We start from the raw sequence: 26698 nt of genomic DNA, 5'->3' as shown, positions 1-26698 counted from the left end.
GAGCAGAAACACAAGCTGACCCAGTCACCTTGAAAGTGCTGTTGACACTGAGCACTAACGTAAATCACCAGGCTCTGTAAACAGACACCTACTTGTCTGTTCTGTTAATGTTCGGGCTGCAGACGCTGAATGAAACAGTCCTATTACCACTGCTCTAACCAAGTGTTGCATTTTTGTTTCCTTTCAAAATAACTAACACATTGATATTCCATAATCAAGGAGATCAACATGACGTTGCTGAGTTCAATTTAAGTGGTGAATACTTTTCTAAACGTAATTGCATGGATACAGAAACATGCAGTTCACTAATTTTTCATACTTGACTGAGTGATTCATTACTGAATTTTCAAATCATCAACCAAGGTAACAGGATCATTAGGTCAAAAGTAGAACAGTTTTAAAAATGTGCTTGGTTTATTGCTTTAGTTTCAGCCTAGATGTAAATCATGTTATGTGATATTCTTAAAGGGGGGGGTCAGAAAATGTTTTTTATATGATGTTAAAATATGGTCAACAGTCCTCTTTGAAGCCCATGAGAGTTCTACTTCCATGGTGAATCTAGTGCAAAGGAGTCTTGTGAAGTTTTCCAAATGAACCTGTATCTGTCAGATGAATGGACCCCCTCATACTGCCCAGCATCGAGGGATACTGATGAGCTTGTGTGACATCTTTTATAAACCGATCTTCTGAGGCGAGATGGAAGCAGAAGGCTCTCAGGACACTTTAAATAAACTGAAATAGGAATCTTCTAACAACGCTCTCTCATAACAGAAAGGTACATTTGTACCCTGAGAAAGGCAAAAATGTATTTCTAGGGTTTTCTGGAGAAACTTTCTTTCCCAAGCTTAGTTCAGCTTCTGCTTTACCCCGAAGTGCTGTCTGGTCACACCTTCTGGGAGGAACTGGGACAGTGGTGAGAAGACAGATAAACAGAAATAGACACTTATTTTTAGGGTAACCAACCATCCCAGTTTTAGCAGCAAAGGGCCCACATCCTGAGATGGTCCTTCTGAGGTGGTTGGTCTGGTCACCCTACTTTAGTGCTGGCCTCAGAGTGGAGCCTTCCCAACTGGCTGGCAAAGTGCCTGGGCTCGTGGGGTGTCCAGATCCCCTTGAGTTCCTCCTGGGGAGCCAGCATGTCAGTCACCCTAGGGCAGGTGCCATTCTTCCTGGGGACCAGGAACGCAGGGGTCAGGAGTGCTGCCGCCATGTAGAGCCCTTGGGGGGAGCTGGAATGTGACCGTTTAGAAACCAGTCTCTCTTGAGATGCATGTGGGTGTCGGGGGGACACACCTCGGCCAGCAGGCTCTGAGCCTTCTGTGGGCTCACGTCCTGGAGTGGTGGGGCTGATGACAGGTTGCATGGCCCTCATGTTGTCCCCTAAACACACGCTCTTGTGATCAGTCCTATTGATTTCTGTGCTCAGAGGATGACAGAAGAAGTAAAATATCTCTGTTTGTGTTTGCTGTGACTAAATCGCCTGCTGCAAGACAGAGATGGAGAAAAAGTCGTCTAAGCGTGTGATCATGTTCTAGCCATCCTTTCAGGGCATTTAGAAAGATTTTTTCTTTTTTTCAGAAAAAGATTTTTCCCTTCTGGTTTAAAGCATCGTGAAAGAAAATGGCATCTCTGTAAACAAAAATCTGTATCGCACTTTTTATATAATGGAGCTCAGTGAAGAGTTGTTGAATAGATGAACCAATTAAAAGAGCGGAGAGCAGACGACAGCTTGCGATCCAAATCCAACCGCCACCTGTTTTGGACAGCCCAGGAGCTAAGAATGGTTTTTACCATTTTAAAAGAGTTGGGCAAAAAATAAAAGAATATTTTGTGCCACAGAAAAATAATTTGAAATTCAAATTTCTGAGCCCATAAATAACATTTTCTTGGAAACCAGCCACACCCGTTCATTTAGATAGATCAGGATCTAAGAAGGTCTGCTCCCGGTACCTGCAGAGTGACCTGGGGCCCACAGGGAAGGAGATATTGACTATCTGATCTTGTCAGAAAAGGTTTGACCCCTGCTTTAGGAAACTTTAAGGTAACCAATCACCTTTTCTTTGGTTAAGCCAAATTTAGATTAAAATCCAAATGATATATGTATTGGATTTTACTCAGGATGGGGTTATGATTACCGCAAGATTCCCACATTCTTGATGATGGGGTGTGGTGTTTAAATGGGTTGACGTGGAAAGCACTCATGCTTTTTAAGCAGGTACATAAAACTCTCTTGCCATTATCTCAGCCCAGCCCCCTTCCACATCCCTAAGGTGGCCGAGGGTGAGCTGAGGTCACAGTTCAAGCCTTTTCGGGGTGAACTGTGGCTTCTCCTCTGATTAGCATTGGCTGTCACCCACATTGTGTTCCTGAAGTGCCCATGCTGGCTCTTCCATGAGACTCACCTGTGGGTTCCTTGGGGGCAGAAGAGGAGGGCAGCATCTTGGCACTAGCTTTCCTGCAAGACCTCTTGGGTACAGTACCAGGCAGACTGGCTATATTTCAAGATGTCCACTTGACTTCATCCCTGACAGAGGGATTTGAACTCTCACAGCCTCATGGCCCTTCTCACAGCTCCTTGGTTCTCCCCCACTCTTTCTAGAAGGAGAAGGAAAGAAGCGGCATCGCCTCAGACTATATTCTAAAGTCAATTGCCTCCTTTAGAAAGTTCTGGCGAATCCCATTTGTTTGCAATTGACTTAGAATGCAGTCTGAGCATCCTTTGGCTGCTGTCTCAGTGATGGATGACAGGGACACAGTTTGATTCAGCAGTGATGCTTGATGTTGTTGAATCAGGTGACCTGGATCCCGAGTTCCGTGAGAAAAGCAACCTTGTCCGTGTTGTCCTCTGCTGTGTCCCAACAGCGAGGTCCAATGCCAGGCCTGCAGGAGGTGCCCACTAACGATGTGTTGAAAGGGAGTGGGCTCTGAACAGCACTCTTTGCAAATGACGATTTAGATGGTTTTCTTCAAGCCCTCCTACAGCTATTCTGTGAGTTTCAATGTGAGATAAATGAATCCATCCCTCAGGAAAACATGCATTTTTTTTTCACCAATTTATCATACATTTTTACAGCACCTACTTTAGATGCAGGCCACTGAGCTAGGCACCCGATCTACAGGGACAGGTGAGCCAAAGCCAAGCTTTCAGGGAGCTTACATCACATCTATTCATTTGGGACCTCTCAAGACAGACAAGCCCCCACATTAGCCACATGTGGGAATTGTCAGATTTGAAAGGGTTTTGTTAGTGATAAAAACACATAGGCCCGGGGCTTCCCTGGTGGCTCAGTGGTAAAGAATCCACCTGCCAATGCTGGAGACATGGGTTGGATTCCTGGTCTGGGAAGATCCCGCATGCCACGGAGCAACGAGGCCAGTGCACCACAGCTACTGAGCCCAGGTGCTGCAACTACTGAAGTCCTCAGTAGGTGAATGTGCTCTGCATCAGGAGAAGCCACCGCAATGAGAAGCCCGAGCACCACAACTAGAGAGGAGCCCCGGCTCACCGAAACTAGACAAAAGCCTGCACAGCAACAAAGACCCAGCACAGCCAAAAATAAATAAAATACATTAAAAAAATTAAAACAAACACACACATAGGCCTGGATGTACTGAGAGGGTGAACACATCATCCTAAAACTTACTCCCTTTTAATCTCAGGGCAGTAAATGTACCTTTATAAAAGAAACAGGGTACTTTATTTTAATCAAGCAAATCTGAGTACGGTGGCAGTGCAATTCACAGAGGTGAGATGCAGCTAAGTTGTGTAGTTATTGTAGCAGATACCTTCAAACTCATTAAACCAGAATTTTCAAATAGTGCATTTCTCACTAATGAAAAAGTTCATCCATTAGAAAATTTTCATGTGTCTTTCCAGCAGTTTAGTCTTCTATCTGCCATATGTATACTCCACTGAAAATCCAGCTCTTATAAAAGAATCTCTTTTTTATTGGGCTTCTCAGCCGATACGTGTTTTAACGTCTGTATCTTACACAAGATGAATTCCCTTTCTGTTTGATAAAATATCTCATTTTCTTACCCATTGAGGAAATTTGGGAAAACCCTCATCTTTTTAATAACACTGTAAAATCCTCTCTTTAAAAATTGGCATCCACTTACTTGCCTACATGGTTTGGTCTCATTTTGGTATTTTTTTTTTCCCATTGCCACTTTTGCTCATGGATCATTTTTTTGTTTCTAGATATATTTGTGTTTCTTTGTGGATTATTTTTCTTATCATTTGGCTGCTCTATTGTAGAATTTTTTTTCTTGAGAAAATGAAAGAGTTTCTGGCAGACCAATTTACTGCTATAGTAACCACATTTGGGTTTTTTCATGTGTCCTCAAAAAGAACTATAATTGCAGCAACTGAAATTAGATGAATTCCGTTCATTTCATAGTTTTCTAAATTGTTAACTTTAACTCATACTTTCTAGTGGTGGTAGACAGAAATCTTTGAAGAATTCATGCCCTTTGCAAGTTATCATGTCTTTCCTCTTTAGAAGCATCCAAGGGTAATTTCCCTTGGCTTTTCACAATTAGACAAATTAACTTAAAACGGTCCCCAAATTTTTATTTTTAAAAAACTGTGGCATATAATTGCTCATAAACATTAGGAATCATGCTCCATTCCCCCAAGGCTAGCCAATCCAATTAGATTCATTTTTTATATTTCTCTAATTAATTTATAGGGCTTACAATTATTGAGCATTAAGGGGATAGCAAATGTCATGTAGAATGCTGGTAGTGTATAAATACAGAACTTCTGCCCTCACGGAGGAGACTGCTAGGTAATTGCACTCTATTCAGTGGGAGGATCGTGTTGGGTGTTGGGTGGGAATGTTCCATGGGGGTGAACAAGAATTCGCAGGAATGTAGTGACGGTGATGGAGGGTGGCTCTTGGTCCTGCCTGGATGGGCAGGTTTATACACAGAGAGGGAGTTGTAAAATGGATCTTCCACTTGTCTCTGGGAACTCCAGACCCTCCTGAGAGACACTCACTTTTCAACTGGCAGACATGGAAATATCCATCGCCTAGATAAATGTTCTGAATCACAATCTCAACATTTGCTTCTGCCCTCCCTTATCAGTGCTTCCCTGGTAGCTCAGCTGGTAAAGAATCCACCTGCAGTGCAGGAGACCCCAGTTCGATTCCTGGGTTGGGAAGATCTGCTGGAGAAGGGATAGGCTACCCACTCCAGCATTGTTGGGCTTCCCTGGTGGCTCAGCTGGTAAAGAATCACTGAGTCAGAAAGATCCCCTGGAGAAGGGCATGGCAACCCCCACCAGTATTCTTGCCTAGAGAATCCCATGGACAGAGGAGCCTGATGGGCTACAAGTCCGTGGGTCACAAAGAGTCAGACACAACTGAAGCCACTTAGCATGCACAGGATGCACGGATGGGGAAACTGAGATACAGGAAAGTTAACAAATATGCCCAAGATCCCACAGCTAGTAAGCAGTGGAGGGAAACCAAGTCCAGCTCCTAAGTGAATGCTCTTAACTCGCTCCTCCTGTGTAGCCTTCACAACAGCCGTGCGGGCACATAGTATTCATTCTACCCTCAGTGGAAACTGAGGCTTAGAGAGGTTGAAGCACTTGCTTAACCTGGACAATTGCTCAGGGCCAGGAAGGGGACATGCAGTGGGAGTAGTAGAAAGCTAGTACAAATGACTGGGCCCTGGTAGTTCAAAGGGACCAAGCCAGCTGTCTAGTGCATTAGGTTCTTAGTGGACCCAGCAAACAACAGAGCTGGAAAGGGGCTCGAGAATCTGGATCTTAGTGCCTTCACCCCATCGACACCTCCACTCCAATTTTAGGTTGGACAAAATAGCCTGTCTCCTATCACCAGTTGGCCCAATGCTTGTCTTGATTTTTGTAGGAAGAGCTCAGGGGTACCTGCTCACTGTGATCAGTGGGAGCCTGGTAAGCTTAATAAGAGTGAAATGAAGCATTTAGAAGGGACCCATCTAACAATAATATCTGTCTTTTTGTCAGTCCCTCCTCATCAGATCATGTTCCCAGAGCATTGTGTCTGTAGAAGAATATATTCAGAAGGTCACCTTCCTAATTTCAGCTGGGCTTAGATGCCTCTTGGTGCTGCGTAGTAAAATAACAAAGCGATGAACATCTACTGAGCATCTCGCACATAAAATATGCATGATGGTGTATGACATAATAAAGCCTCCCTGTAGTAAAACCAGCAAGCGCTTTCAGTGAAAACACAAAGGAAGAGCCCCTCAGTATGCTGAGGTTACAGATGGTGGTCTCACCTAATCCACACTTGCAGTGTACACATTTTCTGACAATTGTAAATTACACTGCCTGGGGAGAAAGAAGTTTGGGATTCTAGAAAATGGAAAGTGTGGGGAAACATTCTAATATGGATAAAGTAGAAAAGGAGATTTGAGTCCATAGTTTATAAAGGTTATAATAGCAACTCAAGTATGGAAAATCAACGTTGGAGATGGAAGAAACAGAGAAAAATGTAAGCTTGGGCATGTTTTCAGTGATCTCCTATGTTTGAGACTACTGAATGTCTTACCTTGTAAGAACAAGTACTTTACTTGAATTAAGAACAAAAATGGAAAAAGATAATTATTGGCTTTATGCCATGTTCTATTAATCCTTTAGAACTAACAATTTATAAATTCTTCCATGCCCTTTGTATAAGTAGCTGAAAAGAAAAAAAAATTATCTTGGTGAGCCTGTGGTCAGAACATGCTCAGGATCAAGCTATAAACCTAATTCCCTAGATATTTTAGTAGAGGGTCTCAGGTGTTCAAGGCCAGATTCTGTTTTTACAAGCAACACAGTGGAGGTTGTGGTTGGCAGGAATCTCAGGCCATTCCCTCAGATGTGCATTGTTATTTATCTGTTACGTGTAATAATCTAAATTTTATTCCAAATCCTTATCCTAGGGCATGGTCAATTCATCTCATTTGCTGTGGTGCAGAATCTACATTTGCAGGGCTTGGTGCAGTGGGAGAAGGTGTTGGAAAGGTGAAGTGTGTGTCCTGTTTTTGGCTTCATCATCAATCTCACTAGAATTCACTGAGACATCTTTGTGCCCATCTGGTCCACTTTTGATCCCTCACATAGGCAGGGAGCTACTTGTTATCCCTTGTTCACCACCTTCAACCCTTCCAAAGCCATGTCTCTGTCATCTTGGGTACACTTGCTCCTCCTGAGCCATAATGGGACACTGAATAATTCCAAAGCTAATTCCTTCTGTGATCTTGTCACCTTCCAGGTTCTTGCTAGGAAAGAAGACATAGGTCACTGTACTCTTTAATTTCACAAGGCTATGTGGTGGTTTCCAAGTGATTCTTCCCAGAGAATCAGCTTCTCAAACGACGGGAAGCACACCTGTCCTTTCCCAGGCACCCACAAGTTGGTGCTCTTCTGCTTTCCCCAAGGCACTCCCCATCTCTCCCAGCCTCTCGCTAGTCCCCATTCTGGAGAGGAAGGAGCTTCACTCTCATTTATAGAATATCCTTCCTAGCCCTTGTGAGTGTGAAGTCGCTCAGTCGTGTCCGAGTCTTTGCGACCCCATGGACTGTAGCCTATCAGGCTTCTCTGTCCATGGGATTTTCCAGGCAATAGTACTGGAATGGATTGCCATTTCCTTTTCCAGGGGATCTTCCTGACCCAGGGATAGAACCCGGGTCTCCCGCATTGTAGACAGACGCTTTACCGTCTGAGCCACCAGGGAAGTCCAATCTAGGTATTTATCTAGGTATGTTGTCTGTCCTGCAGCCATGATTGCATGTTGTCTGGCTGACCATAGAAAAAACAAAACAGCAGACGATGCAGAGTAAAGAAATGGGCTTGGAGGTGAACATCAGTGAATATTTCAAAATATTGTCCTGCTACTCACTGAAAGCTGGATTTAGAAAGGCAGAGGAACCAGAGATCAAATTGCCAACATCCATTGGATCATCAAAAAAGCAAGAGAATCCCAGAAAAACATCTATTTCTGCTTCATTGACTATGCTAAAGCCTTTGATTGTGTGGATCACAACAAACTTTGGAAAATTCTTAACAAGATGGGAATACCACACCGCCTTACCTGCCTGCTGAGAAACCTGTATGCAGGTCAAGAAGCAACAGTTAAAACGGGACATGGAAAAATGGGCTGGTTGCAAATTGGAAAAGGAATACATCAAGGCTATATATTGTCACCCTGCTTATTTAACTCATGTGCAGAATATGTCATGTGAAATGCTAGGCTGGATAAAGCACAAGCTGAAATCAAAATTCCCAGGAGATATATCAATAACCTCCAGTATGCTGATGACACCATCCTTATAGCAGAAAGAGAAGAGGAACTGAAGAGCCTCTTGATGAAAGTGAGAGAAGAGAGTGAAAAAGCTGGCTTAAAACTTACCATTCAAAAACTAAGATCATGGTATCTGGCCCCATCACTTCATGGCAAATAGATGGGGAAACAATGGAAACAGTGAGAGACTTTATTTTCTTGGGCTCCAAAATCACTGCAGATGGTGAAATTAAAAGCAGCCACGAAATTAAAAGACGCTTGCTCCTTGGAAGAAAACTATGACAAACCTAGACAGCATATTAAAAAGCAGAGACATTATTTTGCCAACAAAGATCCATCTAGTCAAAGCTATGGTTTTTCCAATAGTCATGTATGGATGTGAGTTGGACCATAAAGAAAGCTGAATGCCAAAGGATTGATGCTTTTGACCTGTGGTGTTGGAGAAGACTCTTGAGGGTCCCTTAGACTGCAAGATCAAACCAGTCAATCCTGAAGGAAATCAGTCCTGAATATTCATTGGAAGGATTGATGTTGAAGCTGAAACTCCAATGCTTTGGCCACCTGATTCGAAGAACTGACCGACTGGAAAAGGCCCTGATGCTGGGCAAGATTGAAGGCAGGAAGAGAAGGAGATGACAGAGGATGAGATGGTTGGATGGCATCTCCGACTCAATGGACATGAGTTTTGGTAAGCTCCGGGAGTTGATGATGGACAGAGAAGTCTGGCGTGCTGCAGTCCAGGGGGTCACAAAGAGTCAGACACGACAGTGCAACTGAACTGAACTGAAAACTCTTAGTGGGGTAAGATCAGAAACCCCACTCCTCATAAATTGGAGTTCCTTTTGCCTTTGTTCAGGTTACCATCAGCATCATCACTTAAAATTTTCACTTGGAAGGCTTTGCCTCAAGGTCGAAGGAGGTGATGTACAGGGGAGCACTTTGTCACTTGTCGCCTGCCATTCTCTGTGTGTCAGATACCGTCATTGCTGCTTCTGGGGGATCGGAGCACAAACCCAGAAGTCAACCAAAACCAGAGAGGACCCTGAGTAGAAGTCTCATCTTTCAGGTTTAACATCTCTTGGGGGAGCAATTTAAAACCCCCAAATCTCAGAGTTTTCAAAGGTAGCTAGGGCTCTTGCTGCAGGTGCTAGAACCCAGAAGTGATTGGCGTTGAACTTGACTTGGGGGACCACACAGGCAGGCAGTGGTGGGATGAGGTATGCAGTGTATTCTGGCTGTAACAAGAGTGTTTTGTCAAATGGGGGGATGGGGTGTGGAAAGATGCAGGGGTATTTGGCGTGATATTTTACTCTCCTGAGGTTGAGAGTAGGTTACAAATAACCTAAACCAGGGGTCAGCAAACTTTTTCTACAAAGGACTAGAGAGTAGATATTTTAGGCTTTGCAGGCCATGGTCTCTGCTACAACTCAACTCTGCCATCTAGCACATAAACAACCATAATTGATATGTAAGCAAACATACATGGCTGTGTTCCAATAAAACGTTATTTACACAAACAAGAGTGCCAACTGATTTAGCCTATAGGCTTGAGAGACCTCACCCATCAAAACGTGGGGATAGAGAGCCATAGGCATTCCATCCGAGATCATGTTTCATTGCACAGCTCTGTCTTTGAATGGAAGGATATTTAACAACTGACCTCATTCACTAAGTCCTGGTAGTGCTCCCCACATCACTGGGAACATGCCCACCCCATTGAGGACCACTGGAGATGATTATTATGAAATGTTTCCAGCGTGAGCTTCCTGTGATCAATAGACAGAGTGCATCATACCTTTTCCTCAAGAGGGTGCAAATTTCAAATTCCTGCAGATGATTGGTTCCAGTGGGTGGAATGTTCCAAGATGGCACCATATCCAGGAGATGGTTGAGAAGAGAGGAAGGAGGTAATGAGGAAAGTCCTGTCCCTGTTCCCAAGCAACAGAGCAGGGAGTAGGGAGCAGGGAGGTAGCAATTATCAATATCCACCCTCTCCCTGCTGGGAACCCAGCTGGTGTTGTAGCAGAGACCCCCATGTTCATAAACAGAATGGTAAGATAGTGGATTTTAGTTATAAATAGGATCTATAAAAATGTACTGACATAAATCTGAGGCAGAAAAGGATTCTTTGAACAAGTAAGATACAGAGAGATTTTGTACTCCCCTGACACTCTTTGCTACCTTTTTTTTTTTTTTTTCGTGGAAACAGAAGCTGTTGAAAGAGGCACTTGTTCGGAAATATCTTTTTAAAAAAGCGAAAGGAAAGCAGCCATCATTTATTAAGCCTTTTTCTGGGCCACATACACAAATTCTGGCACATTTCTGTGATTGGACTCATTGATAGTTAAGGGCTTCTCAGGTAGCTCAGTGTTCAAGAATCAGCCTGCCAATGCAGTATACGCAGGAGATATGGGTTCAGTCCCTGGGTCGGGAAGATCCCCTGGAGGAGAAAATGACAACCACTCCAGCATTCTTGCTGGACAATTCCTTGGACAGGGGAGCCTGGCGGGCTACAATTCATGGGGTCGCAGAGTCAGACACAACTGAACGACGGAGCACACACACACATAGTTCAGGAAACAGGATTAGTGCCAACTAAATGCAAGGCTCTGAACTCAACTGGAAAGTGCTGTGATTCGGTCATGGTCAGCTGAGCAATACTTGATGAAGCCAGGAAGTCAGCCCAGTGCTTCCTTGGTGTGCATGTTCTCTGACTCCTTGCTGCCACTCAGTGCCCAAGGGACCATTTGATATTGAGCGAGCCAGTCTGTGGTGGATGTGTGGATTCAGCCATCAGAGCATCTTTGCTGAATGTTGAGAGCTGATTGTCATCCCCAGGACCCTTGCATGACCCAGCCAAGGGGGGGACTCTTCCAAGACATAACTGAGAATGTGTTACCCACCAGCCAACTAGTCAAGAGTTCAGAGTAAAGATGCATTATTTAGTAATACAAAGAAATGGCATGTTCTTACCACCAGGGTAAACACCTAGTCTTTTTTAAAATGTTGGATGATATGCAGAAGCAAGGAAAATGGGGACTTTCTTTAGTGCCATTTGTCCACTCTGAAATACTTTTCAATTCCACATGCATACATATGAGCTCATGTCTCTCAAATTGGCCTTAATTGCAACACCTTTGCTTATTAGTATTCTTTATGTTTTAAATCAGTCTTTATTAAGTGTGCCAAATTTATATATCACCATGTAGTAGACATTAAAAAGCAGTCAATAAAGCCATTTGAAAACAACAACTGAGAAGATAAACCATAGACATTATCTCCATGTGATATATACGGTTAGACAAAAAAAAGGACCCCCAAAGTGTAGATCTTGCCATTTAGACAGAAGCAATTGTAATATGTTATGATTCCAAATAGGATTTCAAGTTTATTTCAACATCTGTGGTTTTTTGTATTCTGAGAATTTCCAGCCTAAACAACCAAGGTGAAATTTGTTACCGATTCTAGGTCAAATAATAAAAGACCTTGAAAACAAAAGATTTGTTATTTTTCCCCCATGTGAGAACTTATCATTGTTAAACATCCTTCTTTCCCTTTTAGCTTCTTGCTGCTGTTCTATTTGTATTTTTATGAACAAAATAGTCTACATCTGTGTGTCTAATAAAATGGGATTGCTTTGTGGGCTGACATTCTTGGATTTTTATAGGAAGCATGTCGGAGATGAGTTTTCATCACAGGCTCTGAGCACCCTACCCTAGGGTGTTTTCATTTATATTTAATGTTAAATCAAGGATATTAGAGGTGGAACAGGCTGTTCTTCATTGAACCCGATCAACAGCATCAGCTCACTCTGAATTCAGGAAATAACATTCGGAATGTTCTTTCTGATAGAGCACTTTGGGGTATTCGGGTAACTTAGAGATTGGTAATTTTAAAACTGAATAGCTAAACACAATAACAAAAGAAACCTCTTTTGAGATTTATAATAAAAATCACCACGTTTGGAGAAAGCTTCCAAAAGTGCGAAGATTTAAAAAAAAAATACAGCACACATTTCTCACCCTTTAATTTCCTGTGTGTATTATGTTTCTTAAACACTATGAGGTACCAGTTTCCATTATTTGACAAAGTAATAAAATATGTGGGAGGCCCTTAAAAGTAGCCTTCCCCTGTAATTTGTTTTCTTTCCCTGTGAAGTCCCTCTCTCTGAGCTCTCAAATATACAGTATATATCTTCAAAGTAGCATAGCTGTGATTAATAAGAGCCTTTCAGGCCAAGCTGAAATGGAATTCAATCTGGCTTAAACAAAAAAGGGAATCTGCTGGCTGGTGGAACTCAAAAGGATGTGGCACAAGGAATCCTTTGCCCTCCATCTCTTAGCTCCACCCACTTCCTGTCCTGGCTTCTTTCTCAAGAGAGCTCTATCCCAGTAGCAGTAAGACTACTTACCTCAGCTCTAGACTTGCATTGTTCAGTCACTCAGTCGTGTCCAACAACACACCACCTGATGAACTGCAGCACACCAGGGCTCCCTGTCTTATACTATCTCCTGCTCAAACTCACGTCCATAGAGTCGATGATGCCATCCATCCATTTCATCCTCTGTCGCCCCATTCTCCTCTTGCCCTCAGTCTTTCCCAGCATCAGGGTCTTTTCTAATGAGTCAGCTCTTCACATCAGGTGGCCGAAGTATTGGAGTTTCAGTTTCAGCATCAGTCCTTCCAATGAGTATCCAGGACTGATCTTTAGAATGGACTGGTTAGATCTCCTTGCAGTCCAAGGGACTCTCAAGAGTCTTCTCCAACACCACAGTTCAAAAGCATCAATTCTTCAGCACTTAGTCTTCTTTACGTTCCAACTCTCACGTGAATACATGACTACTGGAAAAACCATAGCTCTGACTATACGGACCTTTGTTGGCAAAGTGATGTCTCTCCTTTTACACTGTCTAGGTTTGTCATAGCTTTTCTTCCAAAGGGCGTCTTTTAATTTCATGGCTGCAGTCACCATCCACAGTGATTTTGGAGCCCAAGGAAATAAAATCTGTCACTGTTTCCACTTTTTCCCCATCTATCTGCCATGAAGTGATGTGATTGGATGCCATGATCTCCATTTTTATAATGTTGATTTTTAAGCCAGCTTTTTCACTCTTCTCTTTCATCCTCATCAAGAGGTTCTTTAGGTCCTCTTTGCTTTTTGCCAATTGATTGGTATCATCTGTATATCTGATGATACTGGCAATCTCCTGGAAATCTTGATTCCAACTTGTAACCCATCGAGCCCAGCATTTTGCATGATGTGCTCTGCAGGGTGACAATATACAGCCTTGACATACTCCTTTCCTGATGTGCAACCAGTCTGTTGTTCCATGTCCAGTTCTAACTGTTGCTTCTTGACTTGCAAACAGGTTTCTCCGGAGACAGATGAAGTGGTCTCTTTAAGAATTTTCCATAGTTTGTTGTGATCTACACAGTCAAAGGCTTAGCTTAGCCAATGAAGCAGAAGCAGGTGGTTTTCAGGAATTCTTTTGCTTTTTGTATGATCCAACAGATGTTGGCAATTTGATCTCTGGTTCCTCTGCCATTTCTAAATCCAGCTTGTGAATCTGGAAGTTCTCAGTGGATGTATTGTTGAAGCATAGCTTGAAGGACTTTGAGTATTACCTTGCTAGCATGTGAAATGAGTGCAATTGTGCACTAGTTTGAACATTCTTTCAATTAGTTCAGTTCAGTCAGTCGCTCAGTCATTTCCAACTCTTTGTGACCCCATGAACTGCAGCACACCAGGCTTCCCTGTCCATCACCAACTCCCAGAGCCTGCTAAAACTTATGTCCATCGAGTCGGTGATGCCATCCAACCATCTCGTCCTCTGTTGTCCTCTTGTCCTCCTGCCTTCAATGTTTCCCAGCATCAGGGTCTTCTGCCCTTCTTTGGGATTAGAATGAAAACCTACCTTTTCCAGTCCTATGGCCACTGCTGAGTTCTCCAACTTTGCTGGCATATTGATTGCTGCTGCTGCTGCTAAGTCGCTTCAGTATTACAGCACTTGTTAAATCATCTTTTAGAATTAACATCATCTTTTCATATTTTAAATAGCTCAGCTAGACTTGCATTCCACTATCCTAAAGAGCCAAGTGGATGAAAGACCATCACTGCCTACTAAATCCACCCATGCTTCCCAGACAGGACTTTCATTGGCCAGGTATGTTGGCACACCACTCCTAAACAAGTCATTATCACCCAGGGAGTGGACTATGCTCTGGCTGGGTGGTAGGGGGAGGGGGGCCAGTTTCAGGTCATGTGATGCAAATGGGATCAGCCCCACCTGGATTATCAGTACCTAAGAGCCAAAGAATGCTCAAACTACCGCACAATTGCACTCATCTCACACGCTAGTGAAGGAATGCTCAACATTCTCCAGGCCAGGCTTCAGCAATATGTGAACCATGAACTGCCAGATGTTCAAGCTGGTTTTAGAAAAGGCAGAGGAACCAGAGATCAAATTGCCAACATCCGCTGGATCATGGAAAAAGCAAGAGAGTTCCAGAAAAACATCTATTTCTGCTTTATTGACTATGCCAAAGCCTTTGACTGTGTGGATTACAAGAAACTGTGGAAAATTCTGAAAGAGATGGGAATACCAGACCACCTGACCTGCCTCTTGAAAAACCTGTATACAGGTCAGGAAGCAACAGTTAGAACTGGACATGGAACAACAGACTGGTTCCAGATAGGAAAAGGAGTACGCGTCAAGGCTGCATATTGTCACCCTGCTTATTTAACTTCTATGCAGAGTACATCATGAGAAACGCTGGACTGGAGGAAGCACAAGCTGGAATCAAGATTGCCAGGAGAAATATCAATAACCTCAGATATGCAGATGACACCACCCTTATGGCAGAAAGGGAAGAAGAACTAAAGAGCCTCTTGATGAAAGTGAAAGAGGAAAGTGAAAAACTGAGAAACTAAAAACTAAACTGAGAAACTAAAAACTAAACTGAGAAACTAAAAACAGAAAACTAAGATCATGGCATCCAGTCCCATCACTTCAAGGCAAATAGATGGGGAAACAGTGGAAACAGTGTCAGACTTTATTTTTCTGGTCTCCAAAATCACTGCAGATGGTGATTGCAGCCATGAAATTAAAACACGCTTGCCCCTTGGAAGGAAAGTTACGACCAACCTAGACAGCATATTAAAAAGCAGAGACATTGCTTTGCCAAAAGGTCCGTCTAGTCAAGGCTATGGTTTTTCCAGTGGTCATGTATGGATGTGAGAGTTGGACTGTGAAGAAGGCTGAGCACCGAAGAATTGATGCTTTTGAACTGTGGTGTTGGATAAGACTCTTGAGAGTCCCTTGGACTGCAAGGAGATCCAACCAGTTCATCCTAAAGGACATCAGTCCTGGGTGTTCATTGGAAGGACTGATGCTGAAGCTGAAACTCCAATACTTTGGCCACCTGATGACAAAGATAGCTGACTCATTTGAAAAGACCCTGATGCTGGGAAAGATTGAGGGCCGGAGGAGAAGGGGATGACAGAGGATGAGCTGGTTGGATGGCATCACCGACACAATGAACATGGGTTTGGGTGGACTCTGGGAATTGGTAATGGACAGGGAGGCCTGGCGTGCTGGGATTCATGGGGTCGCAAAGAGTCGGACACGACTGAGTGACTGAACTGAACCGAACTGAAGAGTGGGGAGGTTGGTTCTGCAAAGGAAAAACTGCCACTACAAGTAGTCACTCATGGCTGCAGGTTGTTTTGGACACGTTTATTACTTTATTATTATTTTATGAAAAAGTTTGAACAAAATCCTAAGTGTAGAGAATAGCATCGTCAATCAGTGTTCCATCACCCAGGCTCAGTTGCCATCAGCCCAGGGCCAATCATCCATACCCAAGACACTCCCCTACCGTTTGATGACATTGAAGCAAACCCCAGACACTGCATCATTTCATCTGTAGTAATTCAATATGTATCTCTAAGGAATAGCATTCTTTATAAAAAATAAAATTCACAATAGCATTATCATACCTTACAAATTAACAGTATTTTCTGAATCAGATATTCAGTCCTCAAATATCGTCCTTGGTTTCATAAAGTAGTTTCTTATTGCAGTATATTTGTGTGTGTGTGTGTGTGTGTGTGTGTTTGTTTTTACTCAACTATTTATTTATTTCTGTATTTTTACTTTTATTTTTTAACACCAAAAACACTTTGTGTCATGGTATAGCTGATTAAGAATGTTGTGATAGTTTCAGGTAAACAGTGAAGGGACTCAGCCATACATATACATGTATCCATTCTCCCCCACACCTTTATTACAGTATATTTGAATCAAGATCCATATAAAGTCGATATACTATGATTTGCTGGTATGTCTTTTAAGACTCTTTTAATCTGTAGTTTTCCCTCCCATCTCTTTTTCTTTAATTGTCTTTGGATATGATTTATGTATATTTAAAGAAATGACTTATTTATCCTGTGGAGATTCCCAGAGCCCAAATTTTGCTGACTGTGTCCCTGAGTGTCATGTCACGTGTTCTGCCCTCCTGTTTCCTGTAAGAATCTCATCTGCTCTCTTATGGAGGATGCTGTGTATTTTCATTGTCTAAACATCCATGGTATCTGATAATATCTTTCTGTGATGTAAGCAGTCGTTAATAATCTTGCCAAGAGCTATCAATTCATGAATGATTACAAAGAGGTGATACTCTAATCCCATCATTTCTTCTTCAGTTATAAGCTGAATAACTCTATAAAGTATTTGGTTACCCTGAGGAATAATTCATGGGAAAGGAAGAACAGTCACTTGCTTCCATCCCTTTATTTACCACTTTTCAAAACCAGTTTTAAAAATAATTAGTTGTTTCGTCAGCATTCCCGCAAACCATGTTTGTTTTTATGTGTCTTTCTGAATGCATGGATTTAATTATATTTGACTATTTAAATCCATTGATATTATTATTCTTTTTGAAGCTCAGCTTGTCTCCTCTTTGGTAAGTGAGAGCCTCTCACAGAGGGCTATTGAATCCTCCCTAGAGGACCCTAATAGTCTCTGTTAGTGCCTTGACTCTGATAAGGGAAGATACTCACGATCCCGCTTGTTTGTTTGTTGCTCCACATCTGAAATCTGTCATTTCTCCAAGGAGCCAGGACTCCTTCTAGTTGGAAATTGTATTTAGTAACCTGAGCGCTATTGTGCTTATTGATAAGGACAGAATGAAGACATTTGCGAACTTTTTCAAGATAAAATACATCATGAGCTCATACCAAAATGATATGTCTGATTCAAAATCAGGACCAAAAGCTATTATGTAACCTCATCTGTCTTAAATCTTTGTCTCCTTTTTCTCAAGCTCTGAGTCCCAATTCTCATCATAATTTCTCCACTTTATCCCACTGTACACACACACCAGTCTCAGCATAACAGCTCTAGTGCAAATAATCCAATTACTAAACACATTGTAAGATATTTTTATTGCAGTTCTATTTGTCTTTATGGCATATCCCACCAGGATGTTCAAAGTACTGTTTTAAAATCACTTGAGGTTGTTCCTCTCTGTGTCATTCTGCCTTTGACTGGATTCACAATTTCAATTATTTCATTTTACTTACAATTGTTAGGGGTGGCTCTTTTGTTTGATTTTGTTTTAAAAATATGTATAACTATAACCATGCCACCCACTGGTTTCACAGGTACTTTATTAAATTTTGCAACCAATTTTTAGGGATTTTCTTTAAGTTTGCTTTATAATTATGTATATTTTCATGATTCCCAACTCAAATATACAAAATATATATTCAGAGAAGTATGTGTAAATTCCATCTGTCCTGCCTCGCTGTTTCCTTCCACTTATTTAACACTTTTTTAAAAATTTCATTTTATGGTTCATTCTTGCATTAATATGAGCATATAGTGTATTCTATCTCCATTCTTAGAAATGATAGTAAACAAGACACTTTTATTCACTTTGCTTTTTCACTTAACTCTATATCCTATCAATCACTGCATCTACACACTCACACAAAGAGTAATTAGGAAGATGTATATTTTTGTTCTAATGGTTGTCATTAGACTAATGCCTTTGTGTAATAGCTTTGTCTACCCCCACCCCCACACTTAACTTACCTTTAAAATTTTCTAGCTATTGTCTCCTGCTTTCTTATTATGAACATTAGTTGAAATTAGCTAAGTAACCTTTTCTTTGCCACTTTGCTCACTCCTTGGACATTTGACTTGAAGTAATACCTTTATACTCATTTATTGTTGTTTAGTTGCCAAGTCATGTCCAACTCTTTGGGACCCCGTGGCCTGCGCACTACCAGGTCCCTCTCTCCATGGGATTTCCCAGGCCAGAATACTGGAGTGCGTTGCCATTTCCTCCTCCAGGGCATCTTCTCCACCCAGGGGTCAAACCCACGTCTCCTGCATTGGTAGGTGGGTTGTTTACCACCGAGTCACTAGGAAAGCCACTTTATACTCATAACTCATGTTAATGTCTCTAAGGCCAGAAGCTACCTACCTCTGTTCTTCATAAACTTTCTAATTTCTCCCCCATTTGTTGTGAATCAGTGCGCTACATCCACTTCGTCAGAATGGAGCCAATGTGGCTGTTGCCTGGCGCTCTTGCAGTGTCAGAGTGGCAGTTATACAGGCAATTACGTGCTTGTGCCTGACTGCTCTGCCCTGATGCCTGTCAACTCTGCTGATGAGGGATGCCCACATCTTGTTCCCCCTGGGTGCTCATCTCCTACTGCTTGTGAGGACCTGTAGGCATTCTGGGGTATCTTATCAGAGCTCCTTTTTTCCCTTCCCTCCATTAGACTCCCAGACAGGTGCCTTGGTGGTTTATCTCCACCAGCTCCTAGTTGGTGCTCATAAAGATATCTCCTCACCTTGTTTTTCTGGGGATGTCCCTAGGTTTGGGACTTTGCCATCCTCATTACTTTCTCTTTTATTTATGGGAGAACTCAAGGCTGCTCAATATTTATTTTACCCATTTGACATTAGCCTCCAATAGCTATAAATTTTATCAAAAAGTTTTAATAGAAAACTTTTTTCTATTAGAAAAAAAGAAAACGTATTTATAAACATAAAGTATTTCTTATGGTCATATAATGCTTTCAAATGTGAGTAATCGTTGAGCAGACCTAGCACACAAATATAAACAAATAGTGATTCTCCCAGGCTAAAGTGTAATCCTGTGTTTTTAATAAAGAGGAAATAATCTTATATTGTGAGAAAATACAACATAGATGCTCTGTTGACAACTAAGTGGCTTATATTTTTCTCAGAAGTGAATACCAGATCACTTTTTATGGTGCATGTGTGATTTGCTCTATGAGATTCAAAGGTTGAGAATGTAACACTTGTGGATATCAAAGCCTAGATTAAAAAAAAATGACTTCCTGCAAAAGTATCTGTAAAGTAACATGGGAAATATTTGATACACAGAAGGTATTGCCTCTGCCAGTATTATTTTCATGCTATATGAATCTTCCATGATTAATATGTGAATAGAGGGTACCTTCGGAGAAGGCGATGGCACCCCACTCCAGTACTCTTGCCTGGAAAATCCCATGGATGGAGGAGCCTGGGAGGCTACAGTCCATGGGGTCGTGAAGAGTCAGAAACAACTGAGCAACTTCACTTTGACTTTTCACTTCCATGCAGTGGAGAAGGAAATGGCAACCCACTCCAGTGTTCTTGCCTGGAGAATCCCAGGGACGGGGGAGCCTGGTGGGCTGCCGTCTATGCGGTCGCACAGAGTCAGAAACGACTGAAGTTACTTACCAGCAGCAGAGGGTACCTTTCACCTTCACAGAATGCTGCATTAACAGAAAAAGTTTTCTTTATGCTCTACGTGAGGCTCTACAGGCTCAAGGAATGGAATATTTTCCCAGAGCCAGTAATTAGCAGAGTCCAGAGTCAAACATGGATGTCAAGAGAACCTGACCACACAGAAATTGTGTAGCACTGTTTTCAACACAAGAAATGATCGAATCATGACCATTGGAGAAGAAAACTTCCACTTCGTTTCCTTAAAGGACAGTGAGGAGACGAGGCAGCCGTAGAAGGTATTACAAGGCTTGTATAGTCTCAACATTACAATTCAATAGATCTCGGGTTTTTTTCTTCTAAGTTTTATAAGCTGTAATTCAGAGAGGCACCAGGGTGGTATCTGCCCACCTCTGGATTGAAAAAGAAACACAGAATCAAGGCTATTTTAGGTACCTGTCAGGCTGTAATTACCTCTTTGCTCAGAGAAATCTTTATGTAAGACTAATGCAGATTGGCATTTCTTTGGTTTAAAAGAACATTTCCAGTCATTCTTTTAAAAGAATGATCCTTATTAATGATGGTTATTTCAATATGTTTTGATAGAGAGAAAATGTTCCCAGCATGACCCTGACATAGGAGATTTTAGTTTTAATCTGGTCTGTTTATTTACTTCCAAGCTCCAAATACTTTGAGCTTTCTTTTCCCACTCTTTATTGTCCAGAAATTGTTGAATGGCATTTAGTTAAACTTGTCAAGTAAGCTGGACTTGTCTGTGTATACCTTCCACAAGAAGTTTACCCAAAATTTGACTATTAAGACATGGGATAGAAATGACAATTATAAAATGAATACCAGTTTTTCTTCATTGAGCACTCGTTCAGTGTCTTGGTTTGGGCTCACAGAAGCTTACCCTGAGATGAGGATTCATGTGCAAATGATCTAATGGAAAGAGTTCCCAGGGAAAATAAATTAGGAAATGTCAAAGAAAAGGAAGCCAAAGATGGCAAGTCCCAGGTGGATAAGCTTGGTTCATTCCACAGGGAGTTCTGGATATCTCCTAGGTCACACCGAATAGGTTTCCCATCAGAGGCCAAAAGAAGGAATCTTTGTATTCCTCCTCCATCACAGGGCCTTCCCTGGTAGGGACTGCCCCCTGGGGAATATAAATTTCCAGATACTTTTAGCTCACTGTGCTCCCTCCATGCTCTCTGGCAATGGTGGACTCAGTAGCGTAAGGATATTTCTTCAACAAAGAGTCAAGTCCAGGTGCTGAATGAGAGGAATGAAAGCCCTTGGGATCAATGTGTGTGCTCTGTATACTGATCACATTGGTGCTTTCACTGTCCTTGCATTTGATTTATCCCTGCTGCTTCCATCAACACATCCTAGACTGTACAAGGACATCTTAAGCAGACAAAGGTGCATAAGAAGTCCAAGTTCTGTTGTGCCCTCTAGAAACCCATCAAATCCAATATCAGAGACCACCTGTACCTAATGCAGCATTTGTTTCTAACCTAACATTCCAGTTCACTAACAGTTAATCTCTAGAAAAAAAGACTTGAGAGTGAATTGATTGAATAACTATAAAGTTTTCTTCTATAAAAAGAAAACTATGTTTTTTTCATCTTTAACTCAGATTATGAATATGCAGCTAACGTAGCTTGAATGTTCTGACTGGATTGATAGACCACCAACCACCAGAATGTTGTTTGAAAAATAAAATGGGTGGAAATCATCTGGTCTCTAAAAAGCTGTACACAGGACAGAACCAAATGCACAGGAGATGTCTGGGCCTTGGAACTTACCTGGGTGCTTCACATATTCAATCAACACAGCAATCCGCTAGGGCAAGTATTGTTGCTACCATTATAGAGGTGGGGAAGTTAAGACTCAAAGAGATAAAATATATTTACCCAGGAAATGTTTATTAGGCACCCGCTGTGTGCTAGGCAGGGCAGTAGGTGCTTGTTATGGAGTGACAACGTGGTCCATTCCCTCCTTAAGCACATGGTCTAGAGAGGAAGATGGAAAATAAGAGATGAAGCAAGAAAACACATAGATAACAACAAATCGTGTTATGCAACAATAGCAAATTATGTTACGTGACATGAAGGATTTGAAACAGCTCAACTGGAATTCCACCACCTCCACTAGCTTTGTTCGTAGTGATGCTTTCTAAGGCCCACTTGACTTCACATTCCAAGATGTCTGGCTCTAGATTAGTGATCACATCATCATGATTATCTGGGTCATGAAGATCTTTTTTGTACAGTTCTTCCGTGTATCCTTGCCACCTCTTCTTAATATCTTCTGCTTCTGTTAGGTCCATACCATTTCTGTCCTTTATCGAGACCATCTTTGCATGAAATGTTCCCTTGGTATCTCTAATTTTCTTGAAGAGATCTCTAGTCTTTCCCATTCTGTTGTTTTCCTCGATTTCTTTGCATTGATCGCTGAAGAAGGCTTTCTTATCTCTTCTTGCTATTCTTTGGAACTCTGCGTTCAGATGCTTATATCTTTCCTTTTCTCCTTTGCTTTTCGCCTCTCTTCTTTTCACAGCTCTTTGTAAGGCCTCCCCAGACAGCCATTTTGCTTTTTTGCATTTCTTTTCCATGGGAAACTCAGCAGTGGCCACAGGACTAGAAAAGGTCAGTTTTCATTCCAATCCCAAAGAAAGGCAATGCCAAAGAATGCTCAAACTACCGCACAATTGCACTCATCTCACATGCTAGTAAAGTAATGCTCAAAATTCTCCAAGCCAGGCTTCAGCAATACGTGAACCGTGAACTCCCTGATGTTCAAGCTGGTTTTAGAAAAGACAGAGGGACCAGAGATCAAATTGCCAACATCCGCTGAATCATGGAAAAAGCAAGAGAGTTCCAGAAAAACATCTATTTCTGCTTTATTGGCTATGCCAAAGCCTTTGACTGTGTGGATCACAATAAACTGTGGACAATTCTGAAAGAGATGGGAATACCAGACCACCTAACCTGCCTCTTGAGAAATCTGTATGCAGGTCAGGAAGCAACAGTTAGAACTGGACATGGAACAACAGACTGGTTCCAAATAGGAAAAGGAGTACATTAAGGCTATATATGGTCACCCTGCTTATTTAACTTCTATGCAGAGTACATCATGAGAAATGCTGGACTGGAAGAAATACAAGCTGGAATCAAGATTGCTAGGAGAAATATCAATAACCTCAGATATGCAGATGACACCACTCTTATGGCAGAAAGTGAAGAGGAGCTAAAAAGCCTCTTGATGAAAGTGAAAGAGGAGAGTGAAAAAGTTGGCTTAAAGCTCAACATTCAGAAAACGAAGATCATGGCATCTGGTCCCATCACTTCATGGGAAATAGATGGGGAAACAGTGGAAACAGTATCAGACTTTATTTTGGGGGGCAAGATCACTACAGATGGTGACTGCAGCCATGAAATTAAAAGACACTTACTCCTTGGAAGAAAAGTTATGGCCAACCTAGATAGTATATTCAAAAGCAGAGACATTACTTTGCCGACTAAAGTCCATCTAGTCAAAGCTATAGTTTTTCCAGTAGTCATGTATGGATGTGAGAGTTGGACTGTGAAGAAGGCTGAGCGCTGAAGAATTGATGCTTTTGAACTGTGGTGTTGGAGAAGACTCTTGAGAGTCCCTTGGACTGCAAGGAGATCCAACCAGTCCATTCTGAAGGAGATCAGCCCTGGGGTTTCTTTGGAAGGAATGATGCTAAAGCTGAAACTCCAGTACTTTGGCCACCTCATGAGAAGAGTTGACTCATTGGAAAAGACTCTGATGCTGGGAGGGATTGGGGGCAGGAGGAGAAGGGGACAACCGAGGATGAGATGGCTGGATGGCATCACTGACTCAATGGCCGTGAGTCTGAGTGAACTCTGGGAGTTGGTGATGGACAGGGAGGCCTGGCGTGCTGCGATTCATGGGGTCGCAAAGAGTCAGACACGACTGAGCGACTGAACTGACTGCACTGACATGAAGGAAAAGAGCAGGGCCCTGTAGAGGAGAATGATGAGAATGTGACATTTTTTGCTGTGACTAAGAGGATGCGAAAAGCCAATCAGGTGAAGAAATAATTTAGAGGGCTTGGAGAAGAGAAACAAGAGCATTGTGGTTGTCCTTGGCCTGCAACGGGGAAAGTGGTGTGAAAAGATGAGAGAGGGAGGTAGGAATGGGGTGATGGATGATCTTCTAAAGTAGGAGTTGGCAAATTGTGGCCCATGGACCAACTCTACCCTGTTACCTGTTTCTTGTTTTGTTTGTTTTAATTTTTTTTTGTCAAAATATAGTTGATTTACCATGTTGTGTTAGTTTCTGGTATACAACAAAGTGATTCAGTCATCCATATGTACTCTTTTTCAGATTCTTTTCTTTATAGGTTATTGCAGAATATTGAGTAAAGTTCCCTGTGCTCTATAATAGGACCTTGTTGATTATCTATTTTGTGTATTCAGTTCAGTTCAGTCACTCATTTTCCTATCTGGAACCAGTCTGTTGTTCCATGTCCAGTTCTAACTATTGCTTCCTGACCTGTATATAGGTGTCTCAAGAGAGAGGTCAGGTGGTCTGGTATGCCCATCTCTTTCAGAATTTTCCACAGTTTCTTGTGATCCACACAGTCAAAGGCTTTGGCATAGTCAATAAAGCAGAAATAGATGTTTTTCTGGAACTCTCTTGCTTTTCAGTGATCCAGTGTTGGTTATTTGATCTCTGGTTCCTCTGCCTTTTCTAAAACCAGCTTGAACATCTGGAAGTTCATGGTTCACATATTGCTGAAGCCTGGCTTGGAGAATTTTGAGCATTACTTTACTAGCATGTGAGATGAGTGCAATTGTGTGGTAGTTTGAACATTCTTTGGCATTGCCTTTCTTTGGGATTGCAGTGAAAACTGACCTTTTCCAGTCCTGTGGCCACTGCTGAGTTTTCCAAATTTGTTGGCATATTGAGTGCAGCACTTTCACAGCATCATCTTTCAGAATTTGAAACAGCTCCACTGGAATTCCATCACCTCCACTGCTTTGTTCATAGTGATGCTTCCTAAGGCCCACTTGACTACACATTCCAGGATGTCTGGCTCTAGGTGAGTGATCACACCATCGTGATTAGTAGTGTGTATATTAATCCCAAACTCCTAATTTATTGCTTCCCCTCCTTTCCCCTTGGGAAAAGGAGTTTATTTCTGTGTCTGTGAGTCTGTTTCATAAATAAGTTCATTTGTATCATTTTTTAAATTCCCCATATAAGTGTTATCATATGTTATTTGTCTTTCTCTTTCTAACTTGCTTATCTGTAAGTAAGTAAGTGTATCTGGCCCCTTGCCCATTTTTGTAAATCAGGTTTTATTGGAACATAGCCACAGTTGTGTGTCTACATATTGTCTATGGGTACTTCTGTACAACACCTGCAAAGGAGCATAGTAACAAGAGATGATCTGTCCCACAAAGTCTAAACTGTTGGCTGTCTGACCCTTTCCCAAAAAGATATGCTGACCCCTTGATATATTCCTTGAATAGAAGTCCAGATTCTACTGTAGGAAAAAGAGGGAACCTTTGAGAGGCTTTAAACAGTCGAGTAAAATCATCCAACTTGCATTGTAAACTATCACCCTGGCTGTTTGCTTCATGGAGAATAGAATAAGGAGAGAAGAATGGGAACAGAGAAGCCATTAGAAGTTCTTGGAAGAGTCCAGCTGAGGAGTAACATCTCACTGGCACAGATCATCCTGGGAGTAGAGCAAAGTATGTCATAGAGGAATAATTAGTAGGACTTGGTGTTGTATTTGATGAGGAGATTGATGGATAGTGAGGAATGGATGGTAAGTTCCGAAAATTTCAAGCTTGATCTCCAGGTAGATAATGGTGCCAGTCAATGAGATGAGCCAGCTGGATTTGATGGAAATAATTTCAGTCAGTAAATAAGTTTATGTTGCTAAGAATTCTGTTAGTAAGTTATGGACTCTGCACTGAAGACCATGTCATCATGCTGTTACCATAAGCAGTATGGCCTACCATAGGAATCGTCACAAAATGGTTTAACTCTCAATTGAAGGAGTGGCTTTCACACAAAACCACCAACAATAAATCTTTCACACCAATATTTGGGGCAATTGTGTAATTGGGACACAGGGAAATGGTCAAAGTGACCTGATTTGGAAAGATACGCCTGTAATTGTGTAGCATTGTTCTTTATATTTGACAAAGTTTATATATCATTTATATTGTGCATAAAATGAGCTAATTTTGAGCTTTATCTTACTATCTCAGGCACTGATTAAAATCTTTCAGGTTTGAGTTAAATGTTAAACCACATACACTATGCAAAGAGCTTTGTTGAGGATGTACAGTATAGGATTCAAAATAGTTATGGGGCTCTTGTTGTCACCATAATGTATTTTGTCTCCAGTATCTCCGTGGGACCCACTCGCCAACATTTCTCAGGTCATGATTCACCATCAGGAGATTCTAGTACTGTGCTTAGCCATAGACTGGATGGCAGTAGCTCTGAGGGCCCCAAGCTTGAACAAGACCTCCCACAACTGACTCATCTTCTCATCTTGTTGCTGAGAGGGCAACAAGAGGCCTCTCTTGGTGGCCTTGCTACTCCACTCTAGCCGAGTGGAATCTTAAGCCCCAGCCACTCCCAAGCTGCAGA

The 26698-nt window shown here is 41.9% G+C and overlaps 1 protein-coding gene across 1 annotated transcript in view; it reads left to right on the top strand.

Annotated features, from left to right (window-relative positions):
- FRMPD4 (FERM and PDZ domain containing 4) overlaps positions 1-26698 on the top strand; it is a 206960-nt gene that overhangs the window by 103761 nt on the left and 76501 nt on the right. The window lies entirely within an intron of this gene.

Source organism: Capra hircus (assembly GCF_001704415.2).
Source record: "Capra hircus breed San Clemente chromosome X unlocalized genomic scaffold, ASM170441v1, whole genome shotgun sequence".
NCBI lineage: Eukaryota > Metazoa > Chordata > Mammalia > Artiodactyla > Bovidae > Capra > Capra hircus.
The sequence above is the reverse complement of the archived record's forward strand: the minus strand, read 5'-3'. Positions and strand labels throughout refer to the sequence as shown.